The sequence below is a fragment of the Phyllobates terribilis genome, unplaced genomic scaffold (genome assembly GCF_046119375.1).
Source record: "Phyllobates terribilis strain yellow unplaced genomic scaffold, ASM4611937v1 Scaffold_5__5_contigs__length_657084704, whole genome shotgun sequence".
In the NCBI taxonomy this organism is placed as follows: Eukaryota; Metazoa; Chordata; class Amphibia; order Anura; family Dendrobatidae; genus Phyllobates; species Phyllobates terribilis.
This window is the reverse complement of record NW_027362765.1, coordinates 331,259,183-331,285,429: the sequence shown is the minus strand read 5'-3', so window position 1 is coordinate 331,285,429 and position 26,247 is coordinate 331,259,183.

Sequence of the window (26,247 nt, the reverse complement as noted above, 5' to 3'; positions counted from 1 at the left end):
TGTTAAGCTACTGCGACCGGCACGTCTCTTGCAAGGGACATTTAAACTGTCTTGTTAATCTACTGCGACCTGCACGTCTCTTCCAAGGGGCATTTAAACTGTCTTGTTAAGCTACTGCGACCTCCACCTCTCTTCCAAGGGGCATTTCAAACGTCTTGTTAAGCTACTGCGACCTGCACGTCTCTTCCAAGGGGCATTTAAACCATCTTGTTAAGCTACTGCGACCTGCACGTCTCTTCCAAGGGGCATTTAAACGCTCTTATTAAGATACTGCGACCTGCATGTCTCTTCCAAGGTGCATTTAAACTGTGATGTTAAGCTACTGCAAACTCCACCGCACTTCCAAGGGGCATTTAAACTGTCTTGTTAAGCTACTGCGACCTGCACGTCTCTTCCACGGGGCATATAAACCGTCTTGTTAAGCTACTGCTACCTGCACGTCTCTCCCATGGGGCATTTAAACCGTCTTGTTAAGCTACTGTAATCTCCACCACTTTTCCAAGGGGCATTTCAACTGTCTTGTTTAGCTACTGCGACCTGCACGTCTCTTCCAAGGGGCATTTAAACCGTCTTGTTAAGCTACTGCGACCTGCACGTCTGTTCCAAGGGGCATTTAAACTGTCTTGTTAAGCTACTGCGGCCTCCACCTCTCTTCCAAGGGGTATTTAAACCTTCTTGTTCAGCTACTGCGACCTGCACGTCTCTTCCAAGGTGCATTTAAACCGTATTGTTAAGCCACTGCGAACTGCATGTCTCTTGCAAGGGGCATTTAAACCGTCTTTTTAAGCTACTGCGACTTGCACGTCTCTTCCAAGGTGCATTTAAACCGTCTTGTTAAGCTACTGCGACCTGCACGTCTGTTCCAAGGGGCATTTAAACTGTCTTGTTAAGCTACTGCGGCCTCCACCTCTCTTCCAAGGGGTATTTAAACCTTCTTGTTCAGCTACTGCGACCTGCACGTCTCTTCCAAGGTGCATTTAAACCGTATTGTTAAGCCACTGCGAACTGCATGTCTCTTCCAAGGGGCATTTGAACCGTCTTTTTAAGCAGCTGCGATCTGCATGTTTCTTCCAAGGGGCATTTAAATCGTCTTGTTAAGCTACTGTGACCTGCACGTCTCTTCCAAGGGGCATTTAAACTGTCTTGGTAAGCTACTGCAACCTGCAAGCCTATTCCAAGGGGCATTTAAACCGTCTTGTTAAGCTACTGCGACCGGCACGTCTCTTGCAAGGGACATTTAAACTGTCTTGTTAATCTACTGCGACCTGCACGTCTCTTCCAAGGGGCATTTAAACTGTCTTGTTAAGCTACTGCGACCTCCACCTCTCTTCCAAGGGGCATTTCAAACGTCTTGTTAAGCTACTGCGACCTGCACGTCTCTTCCAAGGGGCATTTAAACCATCTTGTTAAGCTACTGCGACCTGCACGTCTCTTCCAAGGGGCATTTAAACGCTCTTATTAAGATACTGCGACCTGCATGTCTCTTCCAAGGTGCATTTAAACTGTGATGTTAAGCTACTGCAAACTCCACCGCACTTCCAAGGGGCATTTAAACTGTCTTGTTAAGCTACTGCGACCTGCACGTCTCTTCCACGGGGCATATAAACCGTCTTGTTAAGCTACTGCTACCTGCACGTCTCTCCCATGGGGCATTTAAACCGTCTTGTTAAGCTACTGTAATCTCCACCACTTTTCCAAGGGGCATTTCAACTGTCTTGTTTAGCTACTGCGACCTGCACGTCTCTTCCAAGGGGCATTTAAACCGTCTTGTTAAGCTACTGCGACCTCCACCGCTCTTCCAAGTGGCATTTAAACCGTTTTGTTAAGCTACTGCGACCTGCATGTCTCTTCCAAGGGGCATTTAAACAGTCTTGTTAAGCTGCTGCGACCTGCATGTCTCTTCCAAGGGGCATTTAAACAGTCTTGTTAAGATACTGCGACCTCCACCGCTCTTCCAAGGGCCATTTAAACCATCTTGGTAAGCTACTGCGACCTGCAAGCCTCTTCCAAGGGGCATTTATACCGTCTTGTTAAGGTACTGCGACCTGCACGTCTCTTAGAAGGGGCATATAAAACATCTTGTTAAGCTACTGCGACCTGCACGTCTTTTCCAAGGGGCATTTAAACCGTCTTGTTATGCTACTGCGACCGGCACTTCTCTTCCAAGGTGCATTTAAACTGTCTTGTTAAGCTACTGCGACCTGCATGTCTCTTCCAAGGGGCATTTAAACAAACCGTCTTGCTAAGCTACTGCGACCTGCAAGCCTTTTCTAACGGGCATTTAAACCCTCTTGTTAAGCTACTGCGACCTGCACGTCTCTTCCAAGGAGCATTTAAACTGTCTTCTTAAGCTACTGCGACATGCACTTCTCTTTCAAGGGGCATTTAAACTGTCTTGTTAAGCTACTGCGACCTGCACGTCTCTTCCAAGGGACATTTAAACTGTCTAGTTAAGCTACTGCGACCTCCACCTCTCTTCCATGGGGCATTTCAACCGTCTTGTTAAGCTACTGCGAACTGCACGTCTCTTCCAAGGGGCATTTAAACCATCTTGTTAAGCTATTGCGACCTGCACGTCTCTTCCAAGGGGCATTTAAACCGTGTTTTTAGGCTACTAAAACCTCCAACACTTTTCCAAGGGACATTTAAACCGTTTTGTTAAGCTACTGTGACCTGCACGTCTCTTCCAAGGGGCATTTAAACCGTCTTGTTAAGCTACTGCGACCTGCATGTCTCCACCAAGGGGCATTTAAACCGTCTTGTTAAGCTACTGCGACCTGCACGTCTCATCCAAGGGGCATTTAAACAGTCTTGTTAAGCTGCTGCGACCTGCATGTCTCTTACAAGGGGCATTTAAACCGTCTTGTTAAGCTAGTGCGACCTACACCGCTCTTCCAAGGGGCATTTAAACCGTCTTGTTAAGCTACTGCGACCTGCACGTGTCTTCCAAGGGGCATTTAAACCGTCTTGGTAAGCTACTGCGACCTGCACGTCTCTTCCAAGGGGCATTTAAACTGTTTTGTTAAGCTACTGCGACTTGCACGTCTGTTCCAAGGGCATTTAAACTGTCTTGTTAAGCTACTGCGACCTCCACCTCTCTTCCAAGGGGTATTTAAACCTTCTTGTTAAGCTACTGTGACCTGCACGTCTCTTCAAAGGGGCATTTAAACCATCTTGTTAAGCCACTGCGACCTGCATATCTCTTCCAAGGGGCATTTTAATTGTCTTTTTAAGCTGCTGCGACCTGCATGTCTCTTCCAAGGGGCATTTAAACCATCTTGTTAAGCTTCTGCTACCTGCACGTCTCTTCCAAGGGGCATTTAAACTGTCTTGGTAAGCTGCTGCGACCTGCACCTCTCTTCCAAGGGGCATTTAAACCGTCTTGTTAAGCTACGACGACCTGCACGTCTCTTCCAAGGGGCATTTAAACCGTCTTGTTAAGCTACGACGACCTGCACGTCTCTTCCAAGGGACATTTAAACTGTCTAGTTAAGCTACTGCGACCTCCACCTCTCTTCCGTGGGGCATTTCAACCGTCTTGTTAAGCTACTGCGAACTGCACGTCTCTTCCAAGGGGCATTTAAACTGTCTTGGTAAGCTGCTGCGACCTGCACCTCTCTTCCAAGGGGCATTTAAACCGTCTTGTTAAGCTACCACGACCTGCACGTCTCTTCCAAGGGGCATTTAAACCGTCTTGTTAAGCTACGACGACCTGCACGTCTCTTCCAAGGGACATTTAAACTGTCTAGTTAAGCTACTGCGACCTCCACCTCTCTTCCATGGGGCATTTCAACCGTCTTGTTAAGCTACTGCGAACTGCACGTCTCTTCCAAGGGGCATTTAAACCATCTTGTTAAGCTACTGCGACCTGCATGTCTCTTCCAAGGGGCATTTAAACTGTCTTGTTAAGCTACTGCAACCTCCACCGCTCTTCCAAGGGGCATTTAAATCGTCTTGTTAAGCTACTGAGACCTGCACGTCTCTTCCACGGGGCATATAAACCGTCTTGTTAAGCTACTGCGACCTGCACGTCTCTCCCAAGGGGCATTTAAACCATCTTGTTAAGCTACTGTAATCTCCACCACTTTTCCAAGGCGCATTTCAACCGTCTTGTTAAGCTTCTGCGACCTGCACATCTCTTCCAAGGGGCATTTCAACAGTCTTGTTAAGCTGCTGCGACCTGCATGTCTCTTCCAAGGGGCATTTAAACCGTCTTGTTAAGCTACTGCGACCTGCAAGTGTCTTCCAAGGGGCATTTAAACCGTCTTGGTAAGCTACTGCGACCTGCACGTCTGTTGCAAGGGGCATTTACACTGTCTTGTTAAGCTACTGCGACCTCCACCTCTCTTCCATGGGGCATTTCAACCGTCTTGTTAAGCTACTGCGACCTGCATGTCTCTTCCAAGGGGCATTTAAACCGTCTTATTAAGCTTCTGTGACCTGCACGTCTCTTCCAAGGGGCATTTAAACTTACTTTGTAAGCTATTTCGACCTCCAACTTTCTTCCAAAGGGCATTTAAACCGTCTTGTTAAGCTACTGCGACCTGCATGTCTCTTCCAAGGGGCATTTGAACCGTCTTTTTAAGCTGCTGCGACCTGCATGTCTCTTCCAAGGGGCATTTAAACCGTCTTGTTAAACAACTGCGACCTGCACGTCTCTTCCAAGGGGCATTTAAACCGTCTTGTTAAGCTACTGCGACCTGCAAGCCTATTCCAAGGGGAATTTAAACCGTCTTGTTAAGCTACTGCGACCTGCACGTCTCTTCCAAGGGGCATTTAAACCGTCTCGTTAAGCTACTGCGACCTGCACGTCTCTTCCAAGGGGCATTTAAACCGTCTTGTTATGCTACTGTAATCTCCACCACTTTTCCAAGGGGCATTTAAACCGTCTTGTTAAGCTACTGCGACCTGCAAGCCTATTCCAAGGGGCATTTAAACCGTCTTGTTAAGCTACTGCGACCTGCACGTCTCTTCCAAGGGGCATTTAAACCGTCTTGTTAAGCTACTGCGACTTGCACATCACTTCCAAGGGGAATTAAAACGGTCTTGTTATGCTACTGTAATCTCCACCACTTTTCCAAGGGGCATTTAAACCGTCTTGTTAAGCTACTGCGACCGGCACGTCTCTTCCAAGGTGCATTTAAACTGTCTTGTTAAGCTACTGCGACCTGCATGTCTCTTCCAAGGGGCATTTAAACAAACCGTCTTGCTAAGCTACTGCGACCTGCAAGCCTTTTCTAACGGGCATTTAAACCCTCTTGTTAAGCTACTGCGACCTGCACGTCTCTTGCAAGGGGCATTTAAACTGTTTTGTTAAGCTACTGCGACATGCACTTCTCTTTCAAGGATCATTTAAACTGTCTTGTTAAGCTACTGCGACCTGCACGTCTCTTCCAAGGGACATTTAAACTGTCTTGTTAAGCTACTGCGACCTCCACCGCTCTTCCAAGGGGCATTTAAACCGTCTTGTTAAGCTACTGCGACCTGCAAGTGTCTTCCAAGGGGCATTTAAACCGTCTTGGTAAGCTACTGCGACCTGCACGTCTGTTACAAGGGGCATTTACACTGTCTTGTTAAGCTACTGCGACCTCCACCTCTCTTCCATGGGGCATTTCAAACGTCTTGTTAAGCTACTGCGACCTGCATGTCTCTTCCAAGGGGCATTTAAACCGTCTTATTAAGCTTCTGCGACCTTCACGTCTCTTCCAAGGGGCATTTAAACTTACTTTGTAAGCTATTTCGACCTCCAACTCTCTTCCAAGGGGCATTTAAACCGTCTTGTTAAGCTACTGCGACCTGCATGTCTCTTCCAAGGGGCATTTGAACCGTCTTTTTAAGCTGCTGCGACCTGCATGTCTCTTCCAAGGGGCATTTAAACCGTCTTGTTAAACAACTGCGACCTGCACGTCTCTTCCAAGGGGCATTTAAACCGTCTTGTTAAGCTACTGCGACCTGCAAGCCTCTTCCAAGGGGCATTTAAACCGTCTTGTTAAGCTACTGCGACCTGCACGTCTCTTCCAAGGGGCATTTAAACCGTCTTGTTAAGCTAGTGCCACCTGCACGTCTCTTCCAAGGGACATTTAAACCGTCTTGTTATGCTACTGTAATCTCCACCACTTTTCCAAGGGGCATTTAAACTGTCTTGTTAAGCTACTGCGACCTGCACGTCTCTTCCACGGGGCATATAAACCGTCTTGTTAAGCTACTGCAACCTGCACATCTCTCCCAAGGGGCATTTAAACCATCTTGTTAAGCTACTGTAATCTCCATCACTTTTCCAAGGCGCAATTCAACCGTCTTGTTAAGCTTCTGCTACCTGCACGTCTCTTCCAAGGGGCATTTAAACTGTCTTGGTAAGCTGCTGCGACCTGCACCTCTCTTCCAAGGGGCATTTAAACCGTCTTGTTAAGCTACGACGACCTGCACGTCTCTTCCAAGGGGCATTTAAACCGTCTTGTTAAGCTACGACGACCTGCACGTCTCTTCCAAGGGACATTTAAACTGTCTAGTTAAGCTACTGCGACCTCCACCTCTCTTTCATGGGGCATTTCAACCGTCTTGTTAAGCTACTGCGAATTGCACGTCTCTTCCAAGGGGCATTTAAACCATCTTGTTAAGCTACTGCGACCTGCATGTCTCTTCCAAGGGGCATTTAAACTGTCTTGTTAAGCTACTGCAACCTCCACCGCTCTTCCAAGGGGCATTTAAATCGTCTTGTTAAGCTACTGCGACCTGCACGTCTCTTCCACGGGGCATATAAACCATCTTGTTAAGCTACTGCGACCTGCACGTCTCTCCCAAGGGGCATTTAAACCATCTTGTTAAGCTACTGTAATCTCCACCACTTTTCCAAGGCGCATTTCAACCGTCTTGTTAAGCTTCTGCGACCTGCACATCTCTTCCAAGGGGCATTTCAACAGTCTTGTTAAGCTGCTGCGACCTGCATGTCTCTTCCAAGTGGCATTTAAACCGTCTTGTTAAGCTACTGCGACCTGCAAGTGTCTTCCAAGGGGCATTTAAACCGTCTTGGTAAGCTACTGCGACCTGCACGTCTGTTGCAAGGGGCATTTACACTGTCTTGTTAAGCTACTGCGACCTCCATCTCTCTTCCATGGGGCATTTCAACCGTCTTGTTAAGCTACTGCGACCTGCATGTCTCTTCCAAGGGGCATTTAAACCGTCTTATTAAGCTTCTGTGACCTGCACGTCTCTTCCAAGGGGCATTTAAACCGTCTTGTTAAGCTACGACGATCTGCACGTCTCTTCCAAGGGGCATTTAAACCGTCTTGTTAAGCTACTGTGACTTGCACATCACTTCCAAGGGGCATTTAATCCGTCTTGTTATGCTACTGTAATCTCCACCACTTTTCCAAGGGGCATTTAAACCGTCTTGTTAAGCTACTGCGACCGGCACGTCTCTTCCAAGGTGCATTTAAACTGTCTTGTTAAGCTACTGCGACCTGCATGTCTCTTCCAAGGGGCATTTAAACAAACCGTCTTGCTAAGCTACTGTGACCTGCAAGCCTTTTCTAACGGGCATTTAAACCCTCTTGTTAAGCTACTGCGACCTGCACGTCTCTTGCAAGGGGCATTTAAACTGTCTTGTTAAGCTACTGCGACATGCACTTCTCTTTCAAGGGGCATTTAAACTGTCTTGTTAAGCTGCTGCGACCTGCACGTCTCTTCCAAGGGACATTTAAACTGTCTTGTTAAGCTACTGCGACCTCCACCTCTCTTCCATGGGGCATTTCAACCGTCTTGTTAAGCTACTGCGAACTGCACGTCTCTTCCAAGGGGCATTTAAACCGTCTTGTTAAGCTACTGCGACCGGCACGTCTCTTCCAAGGGGAATTTAAACTGTCTTGTTAAGCTACTGCAACCTCCACCGCTCTTCCAAGGGGCATTTAAACCATCTTGTTAAGCTACTGCGACCTGCACGTCTCTTCCACGGGGCATATAAACCGTCTTGTTAAGCTACTGCGACCTGCACGTCTCTCCCAAGGGGCATTTAAACCATCTTGTTAAGCTACTGTAATCTCCACCACTTTTCCAAGGCGCATTTCAACCGTCTTGTTAAGCTTCTGCGACCTGCACATCTCTTCCAAGGGGCATTTAAACAGTCTTGTTAAGCTACTGCAACCTCCACCGCTCTTCCAAGGGGCATTTAAACCGTCTTGTTAAGCTACTGCGACCTGCAAGTGTCTTCCAAGGGGCATTTAAACCGTCTTGGTAAGCTACTGCGACCTGCACGTCTGTTACAAGGGGCATTTACACTGTCTTGTTAAGCTACTGCGACCTCCACCTCTCTTCCATGGGGCATTTCAAACGTCTTGTTAAGCTACTGCGACCTGCATGTCTCTTCCAAGGGGCATTTAAACCGTCTTATTAAGCTTCTGCGACCTGCACGTCTCTTCCAAGGGGCATTTAAACTTACTTTGTAAGCTATTTTGACCTCCAACTCTCTTCCAAGGGGCATTTAAACCGTCTTGTTAAGCTACTGCGACCTGCATGTCTCTTCCAAGGGGCATTTGATCCGTCTTTTTAAGCTGCTGCGACCTGCATGTCTCTTCCAAGGGGCATTTAAACCGTCTTGTTAAACAACTGCGACCTGCACGTCTCTTCCAAGGGGCATTTAAACCGTCTTGTTAAGCTACTGCGACCTGCAAGCCTCTTCCAAGGGGCATTTAAACCGTCTTGTTAAGCTACTGCGACCTGCACGTCTCTTCCAAGGGGCATTTAAACCGTCTTGTTAAGCTACTGCCACATGCACGTCTCTTCCAAGGGACATTTAAACCGTCTTGTTATGCTACTGTAATCTCCACCACTTTTCCAAGGGGCATTTAAACCGTCTTGTTAAGCTACTGCGACCTGCAAGCCTATTCCAAGGGGCATTTAAACCGTCTTGTTAAGCTACTGCGACCTGCACGTCTCTTCCAAGGGGCATTTAAACCGTCTTGTTAAGCTACTGCGTCCTGCATGTCTCTACCAAGGTTCATTTAAACCGTCTTGTTTTGCTACTACGACCTGCACGTCTCTTCCAAGGGGTCGTTTAAACCATCTTGTTAAGCTACTGCGACCAGCACGTCTCTTCCAAGGGGCATTTAAACTGTCTTGGTAAGCTACTGCGACCTGCAATCCTATTCTAAGGGGCATTTAAACCTTCTTGTTAAGCTACTGCGACCTGCACGTCTCCTCCAAGGGGCATTTAAACCGTCTTGTTAAGCTACTGCGACCTGCTCGTCTCTTCCAAGGGGCATTTAAACCGTCTTGTTAAGCTACTGCGACCTGCACGTCTCTTCCAAGGCGCATTTAAACGGTCTTTTTAAGCTGCTGCGACTTGCACGTCTCTTCTAAGGTGCATTTAAACCGTGTTTTTAGGCTACTATAACCTCCACCACTTTTCCAAGGGACATTTAAACCGTTTTGTTAAGCTACTGCGACCTGCACGTCTCTTCCAAGGGGTCATTTAAACCATCTTGTTAAGCTACTGCGACCAGCACGTCTCTTCCAAGGGGCATTTAAACTGTCTTGGTAAGCTACTGCGACCTGCAATCCTATTCTAAGGGGCATTTAAACCCTCTTGTTAAGCTACTGCGACCTGCACGTCTCTTCCAAGGGGCATTTAAACCGTCTTGTTAAGCTACTGCGACCTGCTCGTCTCTTCCAAGGGGCATTTAAACCGTCTTGTTAAGCTACTGCGACCTGCACGTCTCTTCCAAGGCGCATTTAAACCGTCTTTTTAAGCTGCTTCGACTTGCACGTCTCTTCTAAGGTGCATTTAAACCGTGTTTTTAGGCTACTATAACCTCCAACACTTTTCCAAGGGACATTTAAACCGTTTTGTTAAGCTACTGTGACCTGCACGTCTCTTCCAAGGGGCATTTAAACCGTCTTGTTAAGCTACTGCGACCTGCATGTCTCCACCAAGGGGCATTTAAACCGTCTTGTTAAGCTAGTGCGACCTACACCGCTCTTCCAAGGGGCATTTAAACCGTCTTGTTAAGCTACTGCGACCTGCACGTGTCTTCCAAGGGGCATTTAAACCGTCTTGGTAAGCTACTGCGACCTGCACGTCTGTTCCAAGGGGCATTTAAACTGTCTTGTTAAGCTACTGCGACTTGCACGTCTGTTCCAAGGGCATTTAAACTGTCTTGTTAAGCTACTGCGACCTCCACCTCTCTTCCAAGGGGTATTTAAACCTTCTTGTTAAGCTACTGTGACCTGCACGTCTCTTCCAAGGGACATTTAAACCATCTTGTTAAGCCACTGCGACCTGCATGTCTCTTCCAAGGGGCATTTTAACCGTCTTTTTAAGCTGCTGCGACCTGCATGTCTCTTCCAAGGGGCATTTAAACCATCTTGTTAAGCTTCTGCTACCTGCACGTCTCTTCCAAGGGGCATTTAAACTGTCTTGGTAAGCTGCTGCGACCTGCACCTCTCTTCCAAGGGGCATTTAAACCGTCTTGTTAAGCTACGACGACCTGCACGTCTCTTCCAAGGGGCATTTAAACCGTCTTGTTAAGCTACTGCGACCTGCACGTCTCTTCCAAGGATCATTTAAACCGTCTTGTTAAGCTACGACGACCTGCACGTCTCTTCCAAGGGGCATTTAAACCGTCTTGTTAAGCTACTGCGACTTGCACATCACTTCCAAGGGGAATTAAAACGGTCTTGTTATGCTACTGTAATCTCCACCACTTTTCCAAGGGGCATTTAAACCGTCTTGTTAAGCTACTGCGACTGGCACGTCTCTTCCAAGGTGCATTTAAACTGTCTTGTTAAGCTACTGCGACCTGCATGTCTCTTCCAAGGGGCATTTAAACAAACCGTCTTGCTAAGCTACTGCGACCTGCAAGCCTTTTCTAACGGGCATTGAAACCCTCTTGTTAAGCTACTGCGACCTGCACGTCTCTTGCAAGGGGCATTTAAACTGTTTTGTTAAGCTACTGCGACATGCACTTCTCTTTCAAGGGGCATTTAAACTGTCTTGTTAAGCTACTGCGACCTGCACGTCTCTTCCAAGGGACATTTAAACTGTCTTGTTAAGCTACTGCGACCTCCACCGCTCTTCCAAGGGGCATTTAAACCGTCTTGTTAAGCTACTGCGACCTGCAAGTGTCTTCCAAGGGGCATTTAAACCGTCTTGGTAAGCTACTGCGACCTGCACGTCTGTTACAAGGGGCATTTACACTGTCTTGTTAAGCTACTGCGACCTCCACCTCTCTTCCATGGGGCATTTCAAACGTCTTGTTAAGCTACTGCGACCTGCATGTCTCTTCCAAGGGGCATTTAAACCGTCTTATTAAGCTTCTGCGACCTGCACGTCTCTTCCAAGGGGCATTTAAACTTACTTTGTAAGCTATTTCGACCTCCAACTCTCTTCCAAGGGGCATTTAAACCGTCTTGTTAAGCTACTGCGACCTGCATGTCTCTTCCAAGGGGCATTTGAACCGTCTTTTTAAGCTGCTGCGACCTGCATGTCTCTTCCAAGGGGCATTTAAACCGTCTTGTTAAACAACTGCGACCTGCACGTCTCTTCCAAGGGGCATGTAAACCGTCTTGTTAAGCTACTGCGACCTGCAAGCCTCTTCCAAGGGGCATTTAAACCCTCTTGTTAAGCTACTGCGAACTGCACGTCTCTTCCAAGGGGCATTTAAACCGTCTTGTTAAGCTACTGCCACCTGCACGTCTCTTCCAAGGGACATTTAAACCGTCTTGTTATGCCACTGTAATCTCCACCACTTTTCCAAGGGGCATTTAAACTGTCTTGTTAAGCTACTGCGACCTGCACGTCTCTTCCACGGGGCATATAAACCGTCTTGTTAAGCTACTGCAACCTGCACATCTCTCCCAAGGGGCATTTAAACCATCTTGTTAAGCTACTGTAATCTCCATCACTTTTCCAAGGCGCAATTCAACCGTCTTGTTAAGCTTCTGCTACCTGCACGTCTCTTCCAAGGGGCATTTAAACTGTCTTGGTAAGCTGCTGCGACCTGCACCTCTCTTCCAAGGGGCATTTCAACCGTCTTGTTAAGCTACTGCGACCTGCACGTCTCTTCCACGGGGCATATAAACCGTCTTGTTAAGCTACTGCGACCTGCACGTCTCTGCCAAGGGGCATTTAAACCATCTTGTTAAGCTACTGTAATCTCCACCACTTTTCCAAGGCGCATTTCAACCGTCTTGTTAAGCTTCTGCGACCTGCACATCTCTTCCAAGGGGCATTTAAACAGTCTTGTTAAGCTACTGCAACCTCCACCGCTCTTCCAAGGGGCATTTAAACCGTCTTGTTAAGCTACTGCGACCTGCAAGTGTCTTCCAAGGGGCATTTAAACCGTCTTGGTAAGCTACTGCGACCTGCACGTCTGTTACAAGGGGCATTTACACTGTCTTGTTAAGCTACTGCGACCTCCACCTCTCTTCCATGGGGCATTTCAAACGTCTTGTTAAGCTACTGCGACCTGCATGTCTCTTCCAAGGGGCATTTAAACCGTCTTATTAAGCTTCTGCGACCTGCACGTCTCTTCCAAGGGGCATTTAAACTTACTTTGTAAGCTATTTTGACCTCCAACTCTCTTCCAAGGGGCATTTAAACCGTCTTGTTAAGCTACTGCGACCTGCATGTCTCTTCCAAGGGGCATTTGATCCGTCTTTTTAAGCTGCTGCGACCTGCATGTCTCTTCCAAGGGGCATTTAAACCGTCTTGTTAAACAACTGCGACCTGCACGTCTCTTCCAAGGGGCATTTAAACCGTCTTGTTAAGCTACTGCGACCTGCAAGCCTCTTCCAAGGGGCATTTAAACCGTCTTGTTAAGCTACTGCGACCTGCACGTCTCTTCCAAGGGGCATTTAAACCGTCTTGTTAAGCTACTGCCACATGCACGTCTCTTCCAAGGGACATTTAAACCGTCTTGTTATGCTACTGTAATCTCCACCACTTTTCCAAGGGGCATTTAAACCGTCTTGTTAAGCTACTGCGACCTGCAAGCCTATTCCAAGGGGCATTTAAACCGTCTTGTTAAGCTACTGCGACCTGCACGTCTCTTCCAAGGGGCATTTAAACCGTCTTGTTAAGCTACTGCGTCCTGCATGTCTCTACCAAGGTTCATTTAAACCGTCTTGTTAAGCTACTACGACCTGCACGTCTCTTCCAAGGGGTCGTTTAAACCATCTTGTTAAGCTACTGCGACCAGCACGTCTCTTCCAAGGGGCATTTAAACTGTCTTGGTAAGCTACTGCGACCTGCAATCCTATTGTAAGTGGCATTTAAACCTTCTTGTTAAGCTACTGCGACCTGCACGTCTCCTCCAAGGGGCATTTAAACCGTCTTGTTAAGCTACTGCGACCTGCTCGTCTCTTCCAAGGGGCATTTAAACCGTCTTGTTAAGCTACTGCGACCTGCACGTCTCTTCCAAGGCGCATTTAAACGGTCTTTTTAAGCTGCTGCGACTTGCACGTCTCTTCTAAGGTGCATTTAAACCGTGTTTTTAGGCTACTATAACCTCCACCACTTTTCCAAGGGACATTTAAACCGTTTTGTTAAGCTACTGCGACCTGCACGTCTCTTCCAAGGGGTCATTTAAACCATCTTGTTAAGCTACTGCGACCAGCACGTCTCTTCCAAGGGGCATTTAAACTGTCTTGGTAAGCTACTGCGACCTGCAATCCTATTCTAAGGGGCATTTAAACCCTCTTGTTAAGCTACTGCGACCTGCACGTCTCTTCCAAGGGGCATTTAAACCGTCTTGTTAAGCTACTGCGACCTGCTCGTCTCTTCCAAGGGGCATTTAAACCGTCTTGTTAAGCTACTGCGACCTGCACGTCTCTTCCAAGGCGCATTTAAACCGTCTTTTTAAGCTGCTTCGACTTGCACGTCTCTTCTAAGGTGCATTTAAACCGTGTTTTTAGGCTACTATAACCTCCAACACTTTTCCAAGGGACATTTAAACCGTTTTGTTAAGCTACTGTGACCTGCACGTCTCTTCCAAGGGGCATTTAAACCGTCTTGTTAAGCTACTGCGACCTGCATGTCTCCACCAAGGGGCATTTAAACCGTCTTGTTAAGCTAGTGCGACCTACACCGCTCTTCCAAGGGGCATTTAAACCGTCTTGTTAAGCTACTGCGACCTGCACGTGTCTTCCAAGGGGCATTTAAACCGTCTTGGTAAGCTACTGCGACCTGCACGTCTGTTCCAAGGGGCATTTAAACTGTCTTGTTAAGCTACTGCGACTTGCACGTCTGTTCCAAGGGCATTTAAACTGTCTTGTTAAGCTACTGCGACCTCCACCTCTCTTCCAAGGGGTATTTAAACCTTCTTGTTAAGCTACTGTGACCTGCACGTCTCTTCCAAGGGGCATTTAAACCATCTTGTTAAGCCACTGCGACCTGCATGTCTCTTCCAAGGGGCATTTTAACCGTCTTTTTAAGCTGCTGCGACCTGCATGTCTCTTCCAAGGGGCATTTAAACCATCTTGTTAAGCTTCTGCTACCTGCACGTCTCTTCCAAGGGGCATTTAAACTGTCTTGGTAAGCTGCTGCGACCTGCACCTCTCTTCCAAGGGGCATTTAAACCGTCTTGTTAAGCTACTGCGACCTGCTCGTCTCTTCCAAGGGGCATTTAAACCGTCTTGTTAAGCTACTGCGACCTGCACGTCTCTTCCAAGGCGCATTTAAACCGTCTTTTTAAGCTGCTTCGACTTGCACGTCTCTTCTAAGGTGCATTTAAACCGTGTTTTTAGGCTACTATAACCTCCAACACTTTTCCAAGGGACATTTAAACCGTTTTGTTAAGCTACTGTGACCTGCACGTCTCTTCCAAGGGGCATTTAAACCGTCTTGTTAAGCTACTGCGACCTGCATGTCTCCACCAAGGGGCATTTAAACCGTCTTGTTAAGCTAGTGCGACCTACACCGCTCTTCCAAGGGGCATTTAAACCGTCTTGTTAAGCTACTGCGACCTGCACGTGTCTTCCAAGGGGCATTTAAACCGTCTTGGTAAGCTACTGCGACCTGCACGTCTGTTCCAAGGGGCATTTAAACTGTCTTGTTAAGCTACTGCGACTTGCACGTCTGTTCCAAGGGCATTTAAACTGTCTTGTTAAGCTACTGCGACCTCCACCTCTCTTCCAAGGGGTATTTAAACCTTCTTGTTAAGCTACTGTGACCTGCACGTCTCTTCCAAGGGGCATTTAAACCATCTTGTTAAGCCACTGCGACCTGCATGTCTCTTCCAAGGGGCATTTTAACCGTCTTTTTAAGCTGCTGCGACCTGCATGTCTCTTCCAAGGGGCATTTAAACCATCTTGTTAAGCTTCTGCTACCTGCACGTCTCTTCCAAGGGGCATTTAAACTGTCTTGGTAAGCTGCTGCGACCTGCACCTCTCTTCCAAGGGGCATTTAAACCGTCTTGTTAAGCTACGACGACCTGCACGTCTCTTCCAAGGGGCATTTAAACCGTCTTGTTAAGCTACTGCGACCTGCACGTCTCTTCCAAGGATCATTTAAACCGTCTTGTTAAGCTACGACGACCTGCACGTCTCTTCCAAGGGGCATTTAAACCGTCTTGTTAAGCTACTGCGACTTGCACATCACTTCCAAGGGGAATTAAAACGGTCTTGTTATGCTACTGTAATCTCCACCACTTTTCCAAGGGGCATTTAAACCGTCTTGTTAAGCTACTGCGACCGGCACGTCTCTTCCAAGGTGCATTTAAACTGTCTTGTTAAGCTACTGCGACCTGCATGTCTCTTCCAAGGGGCATTTAAACAAACCGTCTTGCTAAGCTACTGCGACCTGCAAGCCTTTTCTAACGGGCATTTAAACCCTCTTGTTAAGCTACTGCGACCTGCACGTCTCTTGCAAGGGGCATTTAAACTGTTTTGTTAAGCTACTGCGACATGCACTTCTCTTTCAAGGGGCATTTAAACTGTCTTGTTAAGCTACTGCGACCTGCACGTCTCTTCCAAGGGACATTTAAACTGTCTTGTTAAGCTACTGCGACCTCCACCGCTCTTCCAAGGGGCATTTAAACCGTCTTGTTAAGCTACTGCGACCTGCAAGTGTCTTCCAAGGGGCATTTAAACCGTCTTGGTAAGCTACTGCGACCTGCACGTCTGTTACAAGGGGCATTTACACTGTCTTGTTAAGCTACTGCGACCTCCACCTCTCTTCCATGGGGCATTTCAAACGTCTTGTTAAGCTACTGCGACCTGCATGTCTCTTCCAAGGGGCATTTAAACCGTCTTATTAAGCTTCTGCGACCTGCACGTCTCTTCCAAGGGGCATTTAAACTTACTTTGTAAGCTATTTCGACCTCCAACTCTCTTCCAAGGGGCATTTAAACCGTCTTGTTAAGCTACTGCGACCTGCATGTCTCTTCCAAGGGGCATTTGAACCGTCTTTTTAAGCTGCTGCGACCTGCATGTCTCTTCCAAGGGGCATTTAAACCGTCTTGTTAAACAACTGCGACCTGCACGTCTCTTCCAAGGGGCATGTAAACCGTCTTGTTAAGCTACTGCGACCTGCAAGCCTCTTCCAAGGGGCATTTAAACCGTCTTGTTAAGCTACTGCGAACTGCACGTCTCTTCCAAGGGGCATTTAAACCGTCTTGTTAAGCTACTGCCACCTGCACGTCTCTTCCAAGGGACATTTAAACCGTCTTGTTATGCTACTGTAATCTCCACCACTTTTCCAAGGGGCATTTAAACTGTCTTGTTAAGCTACTGCGACCTGCACGTCTCTTCCACGGGGCATATAAACCGTCTTGTTAAGCTACTGCGACCGGCACGTCTCTTCCAAGGGGCATTTAAACTGTCTTGTTAAGCTACTGCAACCTCCACCGCTCTTCCAAGGGGCATTTAAACCGTCTTGTTAAGCTACTGCGACCTGCACGTCTCTTCCACGGGGCATATAAACCGTCTTGTTAAGCTACTGCGACCTGCACGTCTCTCCCAAGGGGCATTTAAACCATCTTGTTAAGCTACTGTAATCTCCACCACTTTTCCAAGGCGCATTTCAACCGTCTTGTTAAGCTTCTGCGACCTGCACATCTCTTCCAAGGGGCATTTAAACAGTCTTGTTAAGCTACTGCAACCTCCACCGCTCTTCCAAGGGGCATTTAAACCGTCTTGTTAAGCTACTGCGACCTGCAAGTGTCTTCCAAGGGGCATTTAAACCGTCTTGGTAAGCTACTGCGACCTGCACGTCTGTTACAAGGGGCATTTACACTGTCTTGTTAAGCTACTGCGACCTCCACCTCTCTTCCATGGGGCATTTCAAACGTCTTGTTAAGCTACTGCGACCTGCATGTCTCTTCCAAGGGGCATTTAAACAGTCTTATTAAGCTTCTGCGACCTGCACGTCTCTTCCAAGGGGCATTTAAACTTACTTTGTAAGCTATTTTGACCTCCAACTCTCTTCCAAGGGGCATTTAAACCGTCTTGTTAAGCTACTGCGACCTGCATGTCTCTTCCAAGGGGCATTTGATCCGTCTTTTTAAGCTGCTGCGACCTGCATGTCTCTTCCAGGGGGCATTTAAACCGTCTTGTTAAACAACTGCGACCTGCACGTCTCTTCCAAGGGGCATTTAAACCGTCTTGTTAAGCTACTGCGACCTGCAAGCCTCTTCCAAGGGGCATTTAAACCGTCTTGTTAAGCTACTGCGACCTGCACGTCTCTTCCAAGGGGCATTTAAACCGTCTTGTTAAGCTACTGCCACCTGCACGTCTCTTCCAAGGGACATTTAAACCGTCTTGTTATGCTACTGTAATCTCCACCACTTTTCCAAGGGGCATTTAAACCGTCTTGTTAAGCTACTGCGACCTGCAAGCCTATTCCAAGGGGCATTTAAACCGTCTTGTTAAGCTACTGCGACCTGCACGTCTCTTCCAAGGGGCATTTAAACCGTCTTGTTAAGCTACTGCGTCCTGCATGTCTCTACCAAGGTTCATTTAAACCGTCTTGTTAAGCTACTACGACCTGCACGTCTCTTCCAAGGGGTCGTTTAAACCATCTTGTTAAGCTACTGCGACCAGCATGTCTCTTCCAAGGGGCATTTAAACTGTCTTGGTAAGCTACTGCGACCTGCAATCCTATTCTAAGGGGCATTTAAACCTTCTTGTTAAGCTACTGCGACCTGCACGTCTCCTCCAAGGGGCATTTAAACCGTCTTGTTAAGCTACTGCGACCTGCTCGTCTCTTCCAAGGGGCATTTAAACCGTCTTGTTAAGCTACTGCGACCTGCACGTCTCTTCCAAGGCGCATTTAAACGGTCTTTTTAAGCTGCTGCGACTTGCACGTCTCTTCTAAGGTGCATTTAAACCGTGTTTTTAGGCTACTATAACCTCCACCACTTTTCCAAGGGACATTTAAACCGTTTTGTTAAGCTACTGCGACCTGCACGTCTCTTCCAAGGGGTCATTTAAACCATCTTGTTAAGCTACTGCGACCAGCACGTCTCTTCCAAGGGGCATTTAAACTGTCTTGGTAAGCTACTGCGACCTGCAATCCTATTCTAAGGGGCATTTAAACCCTCTTGTTAAGCTACTGCGACCTGCACGTCTCTTCCAAGGGGCATTTAAACCGTCTTGTTAAGCTACTGCGACCTGCTCGTCTCTTCCAAGGGGCATTTAAACCGTCTTGTTAAGCTACTGCGACCTGCACGTCTCTTCCAAGGCGCATTTAAACCGTCTTTTTAAGCTGCTTCGACTTGCACGTCTCTTCTAAGGTGCATTTAAACCGTGTTTTTAGGCTACTCTAACCTCCAACACTTTTCCAAGGGACATTTAAACCGTTTTGTTAAGCTACTGTGACCTGCACGTCTCTTCCAAGGGGCATTTAAACCGTCTTGTTAAGCTACTGCGACCTGCATGTCTCCACCAAGGGGCATTTAAACCGTCTTGTTAAGCTAGTGCGACCTACACCGCTCTTCCAAGGGGCATTTAAACCGTCTTGTTAAGCTACTGCGACCTGCACGTGTCTTCCAAGGGGCATTTAAACCGTCTTGGTAAGCTACTGCGACCTGCACGTCTGTTCCAAGGGGCATTTAAACTGTCTTGTTAAGCTACTGCGACTTGCACGTCTGTTCCAAGGGCATTTAAACTGTCTTGTTAAGCTACTGCGACCTCCACCTCTCTTCCAAGGGGTATTTAAACCTTCTTGTTAAGCTACTGTGACCTGCACGTCTCTTCCAAGGGGCATTTAAACCATCTTGTTAAGCCACTGCGACCTGCATGTCTCTTCCAAGGGGCATTTTAACCGTCTTTTTAAGCTGCTGCGACCTGCATGTCTCTTCCAAGGGGCATTTAAACCATCTTGTTAAGCTTCTGCTACCTGCACGTCTCTTCCAAGGGGCATTTAAACTGTCTTGGTAAGCTGCTGCGACCTGCACCTCTCTTCCAAGGGGCATTTAAACCGTCTTGTTAAGCTACGACGACCTGCACGTCTCTTCCAAGGGGCATTTAAACCGTCTTGTTAAGCTACTGCGACCTGCACGTCTCTTCCAAGGATCATTTAAACCGTCTTGTTAAGCTACGACGACCTGCACGTCTCTTCCAAGGGGCATTTAAACCGTCTTGTTAAGCTACTGCGACTTGCACATCACTTCCAAGGGGAATTAAAACGGTCTTGTTATGCTACTGTAATCTCCACCACTTTTCCAAGGGGCATTTAAACCGTCTTGTTAAGCTACTGCGACCGGCACGTCTCTTCCAAGGTGCATTTAAACTGTCTTGTTAAGCTACTGCGACCTGCATGTCTCTTCCAAGGGGCATTTAAACAAACCGTCTTGCTAAGCTACTGCGACCTGCAAGCCTTTTCTAACGGGCATTTAAACCCTCTTGTTAAGCTACTGCGACCTGCACGTCTCTTGCAAGGGGCATTTAAACTGTTTTGTTAAGCTACTGCGACATGCACTTCTCTTTCAAGGGGCATTTAAACTGTCTTGTTAAGCTACTGCGACCTGCACGTCTCTTCCAAGGGACATTTAAACTGTCTTGTTAAGCTACTGCGACCTCCACCGCTCTTCCAAGGGGCATTTAAACCGTCTTGTTAAGCTACTGCGACCTGCAAGTGTCTTCCAAGGGGCATTTAAACCGTCTTGGTAAGCTACTGCGACCTGCACGTCTGTTACAAGGGGCATTTACACTGTCTTGTTAAGCTACTGCGACCTCCACCTCTCTTCCATGGGGCATTTCAAACGTCTTGTTAAGCTACTGCGACCTGCATGTCTCTTCCAAGGGGCATTTAAACCGTCTTATTAAGCTTCTGCGACCTGCACGTCTCTTCCAAGGGGCATTTAAACTTACTTTGTAAGCTATTTCGACCTCCAACTCTCTTCCAAGGGGCATTTAAACCGTCTTGTTAAGCTACTGCGACCTGCATGTCTCTTCCAAGGGGCATTTGAACCGTCTTTTTAAGCTGCTGCGACCTGCATGTCTCTTCCAAGGGGCATTTAAACCGTCTTGTTAAACAACTGCGACCTGCACGTCTCTTCCAAGGGGCATGTAAACCGTCTTGTTAAGCTACTGCGACCTGCAAGCCTCTTCCAAGGGGCATTTAAACCGTCTTGTTAAGCTACTGCGACCTGCACGTCTCTTCCAAGGGGCATTTAAACCGTCTTGTTAAGCTACTGCCACCTGCACGTCTCTTCCAAGGGACATTTAAACCGTCTTGTTATGCTACTGTAATCTCCACCACTTTTCCAAGGGGCATTTAAACTGTCTTGTTAAGCTACTGCGACCTGCACGTCTCTTCCACGGGGCATATAAACCGTCTTGTTAAGCTACTGCAACCTGCACATCTCTCCCAAGGGGCATTTAAACCATCTTGTTAAGCTACTGTAATCTCCATCACTTTTCCAAGGCGCAATTCAACCGTCTTGTTAAGCTTCTGCTACCTGCACGTCTCTTCCAAGGGGCATTTAAACTGTCTTGGTAAGCTGCTGCGACCTGCACCTCTCTTCCAAGGGGCATTTAAACCGTCTTGTTAAGCTACGACGACCTGCACGTCTCTTCCAAGGGGCATTTAAACCGTCTTGTTAAGCTACGACGACCTGCACGTCTCTTCCAAGGGACATTTAAACTGTCTAGTTAAGCTACTGCGACCTCCACCTTTCTTCCATGGGGCATTTCAACCGTCTTGTTAAGCTACTGCGAATTGCACGTCTCTTCCAAGGGGCATTTAAACCATCTTGTTAAGCTACTGCGACCTGCATGTCTCTTCCAAGGGGCATTTAAACTGTCTTGTTAAGCTACTGCAACCTCCACCGCTCTTCCAAGGGGCATTTAAATCGTCTTGTTAAGCTACTGCGACCTGCACGTCTCTTCCACGGGGCATATAAACCATCTTGTTAAGCCACTGCGACCTGCACGTCTCTCCCAAGGGGCATTTAAACCATCTTGTTAAGCTACTGTAATCTCCACCACTTTTCCAAGGCGCATTTCAACCGTCTTGTTAAGCTTCTGCGACCTGCACATCTCTTCCAAGGGGCATTTCAACAGTCTTGTTAAGCTGCTGCGACCTGCATGTCTCTTCCAAGTGGCATTTAAACCGTCTTGTTAAGCTACTGCGACCTGCAAGTGTCTTCCAAGGGGCATTTAAACCGTCTTGGTAAGCTACTGCGACCTGCACGTCTGTTGCAAGGGGCATTTACACTGTCTTGTTAAGCTACTGCGACCTCCACCTCTCTTCCATGGGTCATTTCAACCGTCTTGTTAAGCTACTGCGACCTGCATGTCTCTTCCAAGGGGCATTTAAACCGTCTTATTAAGCTTCTGTGACCTGCACGTCTCTTCCAAGGTGCATTTAAACCGTCTTGTTAAGCTACTGTGACTTGCACATCACTTCCAAGGGGCATTTAAACCGTCTTGTTATGCTACTGTAATCTCCACCACTTTTCCAAGTGGCATTTAAACCGTCTTGTTAAGCTACTGCGACCGGCACGTCTCTTCCAAGGTGCATTTAAACTGTCTTGTTAAGCTACTGCGACCTGCATGTGTCTTCCAAGGGGCATTTAAACAAACCGTCTTGCTAAGCTACTGCGACCTGCAAGCCTTTTCTAACGGGCATTTAAACCCTCTTGTTAAGCTACTGCGACCTGCACGTCTCTTGCAAGGGGCATTTAAACTGTCTTGTTAAGCTACTGCGACATGCACTTCTCTTTCAAGGGGCATTTAAACTGTCTTGTTAAGCTGCTGCGACCTGCACGTCTCTTCCAAGGGACATTTAAACTGTCTTGTAAAGCTACTGCGACCTCCACCTCTCTTCCATGGGGCATTTCAACCGTCTTGTTAAGCTACTGCGAACTGCACGTCTCTTCCAAGGGGCATTTAAACCGTCTTGTTAAGCTACTGCGACCGGCACGTCTCTTCCAAGGGGCATTTAAACTGTCTTGTTAAGCTACTGCAACCTCCACCGCTCTTCCAAGGGGCATTTAAACCGTCTTGTTAAGCTACTGCGACCTGCAGGTGTCTTCCAAGGGGCATTTAAACCGTCTTGGTAAGCTACTGCGACCTGCACGTCTGTTACAAGGGGCATTTACACTGTCTTGTTAAGCTACTGCGACCTCCACCTCTCTTCCATGGGGCATTTCAAACGTCTTGTTAAGCTACTGCGACCTGCATGTCTCTTCCAAGGGGCATTTAAACCGTCTTATTAAGCTTCTGCGACCTGCACGTCTCTTCCAAGGGGCATTTAAACTTACTTTGTAAGCTATTTTGACCTCCAACTCTCTTCCAAGGGGCATTTAAACCGTCTTGTTAAGCTACTGCGACCTGCATGTCTCTTCCAAGGGGCATTTGATCCGTCTTTTTAAGCTGCTGCGACCTGCATGTCTCTTCCAAGGGGCATTTAAACCGTCTTGTTAAACAACTGCGACCTGCACGTCTCTTCCAAGGGGCATTTAAACCGTCTTGTTAAGCTACTGCGACCTGCAAGCCTCTTCCAAGGGGCATTTAAACCGTCTTGTTAAGCTACTGCGACCTGCACGTCTCTTCCAAGGGGCATTTAAACCGTCTTGTTAAGCTACTGCCACCTGCACGTCTCTTCCAAGGGACATTTAAACCGTCTTGTTAAGCTACTGTAATCTCCACCACTTTTCCAAGGTGCATTTCAACTGTCTTTTTAAGCTACTGCGACCTGCACGTCTCTTCCAAGGGGCATTTAAACCGACTTGTTAAGCTACTGCGACCTGCACTTTTCTTCCAAGGAGCATTTAAACTGTCTTGTTAAGCTACTGCGACCTCCACCGCTCTTCCAAGTGGCATTTAAACCGTCTTGTTAAGCTACTGCGATCTGAACGTCTCTTCCAAGGGGCATTTAAACAGTCTTGTTAAGCTGCTGCGACCTGCATGTCTCTTCCAAGGGGCATTTAAACAGTCTTGTTAAGCTACTGCGACCTCCACCGCTCTTCCAAGGGCCATTTAAACCATCTTGGTAAGCTACTGCGACCTGCAAGCCTCTTCCAAGGGGCATTTATACCGTCTTGTTAAGGTACTGCGACCTGCACGTCTCTTAGAAGGGGCATATAAAACATCTTGTTAAGCTACTGCGACCTGCACGTCTTTTCCAAGGGGCATTTAAACCGTCTTGTTAAGCTACTGCGAACTGCAAGTCTCTTCCAAGGGGCATTTAAACAAACCGTCTTGCTAAGCTACTGCGACCTGCAAGCCTTTTCTAACGGGCATTTAAACCCTCTTGTTAAGCTACTGCTACCTGCACGTCTCTCCCAAGGGGCATTTAAACCGTCTTGTTAAGCTACTGTAATCTCCACCACTTTTCCAAGGGGCATTTCAACTGTCTTGTTAAGCTACTGCGACCTGCACGTCTCTTCCAAGGGGCATTTACACCGTCTTGTTAAGCTACTGCGACCTGCATGTCTCTAGCAAGGGGCATTTAAACCGTCTTGTTAAGCTTCTGCGACCTGCACATCTCTTCCAAGGGGCATTTAAACAGTCTTGTTAAGCTGCTGCGACCTGCATGTCTCTTCCAAGGGGCATTTAAACCATCTTGTTAAGCTACTGCGACCTGCATGTGTCTTCCAAGGGGCATTTAAACCGTCTTGGTAAGCTACTGCGACCTGCAGTCTTTTTCTAAGGGGCATTTAAACCATCTTGTTAAGCTACTGCGACCTGCACGTCTCTTGCAAGGGGCATTTAAACCGTCTTTTTAAGCTACTGCGACCTGCACGTCTCTTCCAAGGTGCATTTAAACCGTCTTGTTAAGCTACTGCGACCTGCACGTCTGTTCCAAGGGGCATTTACACTGTCTTGTTAAGCTACTGCGACCTCCACCTCTCTTCCATGGGGCATTTCAACCGTCTTGTTAAGCTACTGCGACCTGCATGTCTCTTCCAAGGGGCATTTAAATCGTCTTATTAAGCTTCTGCGACCTGCACGTCTCTTCCAAGGGGCATTTAAACTTACTTTGTAAGCTATTTCGACCTCCACCTCTCTTCCAAGGGGCATTTAAACCGTCTTGTTAAGCTACTGCGACCTGCATGTCTCTTCCAAGGGGCATTTGAACCGTCTTTTTAAGCTGCTGCGACCTGCATGTCTCTTCCAAGGGGCATTTATACCGTCTTGTTAAACAACTGCGAACTGCACGTCTCTACCAAGGGGCATTTAAACCCTCTTGTTAAGCTACTGCGACCTGCAAGCCTATTCCAAGGGGCATTTAAACCGTCTTGTTAAGCTACTGCGACCTGCACTTCTCTTCCAAGGGGCATTTAAACCGTTTTGTTAAGCTACTGCGACCTGCACGTCTCTTCCACGAGGCATATAAACCGTCTTGTTAAGCTACTGCGACCTGCACGTCTCTCCCAAGGGGCATTTAAACCATCATGTTAAGCTACTGCAACCTGCACGTCTCTTCCAAGGGGCATTTAAACCGTCTTGTTATGCTACTGTAATCTCCACCACTTTTCCAAGGGGCATTTAAACCGTCTTGTTAAGCTTCTGCCACCTGCACATCTCTTCCAAGGGGCATTTAAACAGTCTTGTTAAGCTGCTGCGACCTGCATGTCTCTTCCAAGGGGCATTTAAACCGTCTTGTTAAGCTACTGCGACCTGCAAGTGTCTTCCAAGGGTCATTTAAACCGTCTTGGTAAGCTACTGCGACCTGCACGTCTGTTGCAAGGGGCATTTACACTGTCTTGTTAAGCTACTGCGACCTCCACCTCTCTTCCATGGGGCATTTCAACCGTCTTGTTAAGCTACTGCGACCTACATGTCTCTTCCAAGGGGCATTTAAACCGTCTTATTAAGCTTCTGCGACCTGCACGTTTCTTCCAAGGGGCATTTAAACTTACTTTGTAAGCTATTTCGACCTCCAACTCTCTTCCAAGGGGCATTTAAACCGTCTTGTTAAGCTACTGCGACCTGCATGTCTCTTCCAAGGGGCATTTGAACCATCTTTTTAAGCTGCTGCGACCTGCATGTCTCTTCCAAGGGGCATTTAAACCGTCTTGTTAAACAACTGCGACCTGCACGTCTCTTCCAAGGGGCATTTAAACCGTCTTGTTAAGCTACTGCGACCTGCAAGCCTATTCCAAGGGGCATTTAAACCGTCTTGTTAAGCTACTGCGACCTGCACGTCTCTTCCAAGGGGTATTTAAACCGTCTTGTTAAGCTACTGCAACCTGCACGTCTCTTCCAAGGGGCATTTAAACCGTCTTGTTATGCTACTGTAATCTCCACCACTTTTCCAAGGGGCATTTAAACCGTCTTGTTCAGCTACTGCGACCTGCAAGCCTATTCCAAGGGGCATTTAAACCGTCTTGTTAAGCTACTGCGACCTGCACGTCTCTTCCAAGGGGCATTTAAACCGTCTTGTTAAGCTACTGCGTCCTGCATGTCTCTAGCAAGGGGCATTTAAACCATCTTGTTAAGCTACTGCGACCTGCACGTCTCTTCCAAGGGGTCGTTTAAACCATCTTGTTAAGCTACTGCGACCAGCACGTCTCTTCCAAGGGGCATTTAAACTCTCTTGGTAAGCTACTGCGACCTGCAATCCTATTCTAAGGGGCATTTAAACCCTCTTGTTAAGCTACTGCGACCTGCACGTCTCTTCCAAGGGGCATTTAAACCGTCTTGTTAAGCTACTGCGACCTGCTCGTCTCTTCCAAGGGGCATTTAAACCGTCTTGCTAAGCTACTGCGACCTGCACGTCTCTTCCAAGGCGCATTTAAACCGTCTTTTTAAGCTGCTGCGACTTGCACGTCTCTTCTAAGGGGCATTTAAACAGTCTTGTTA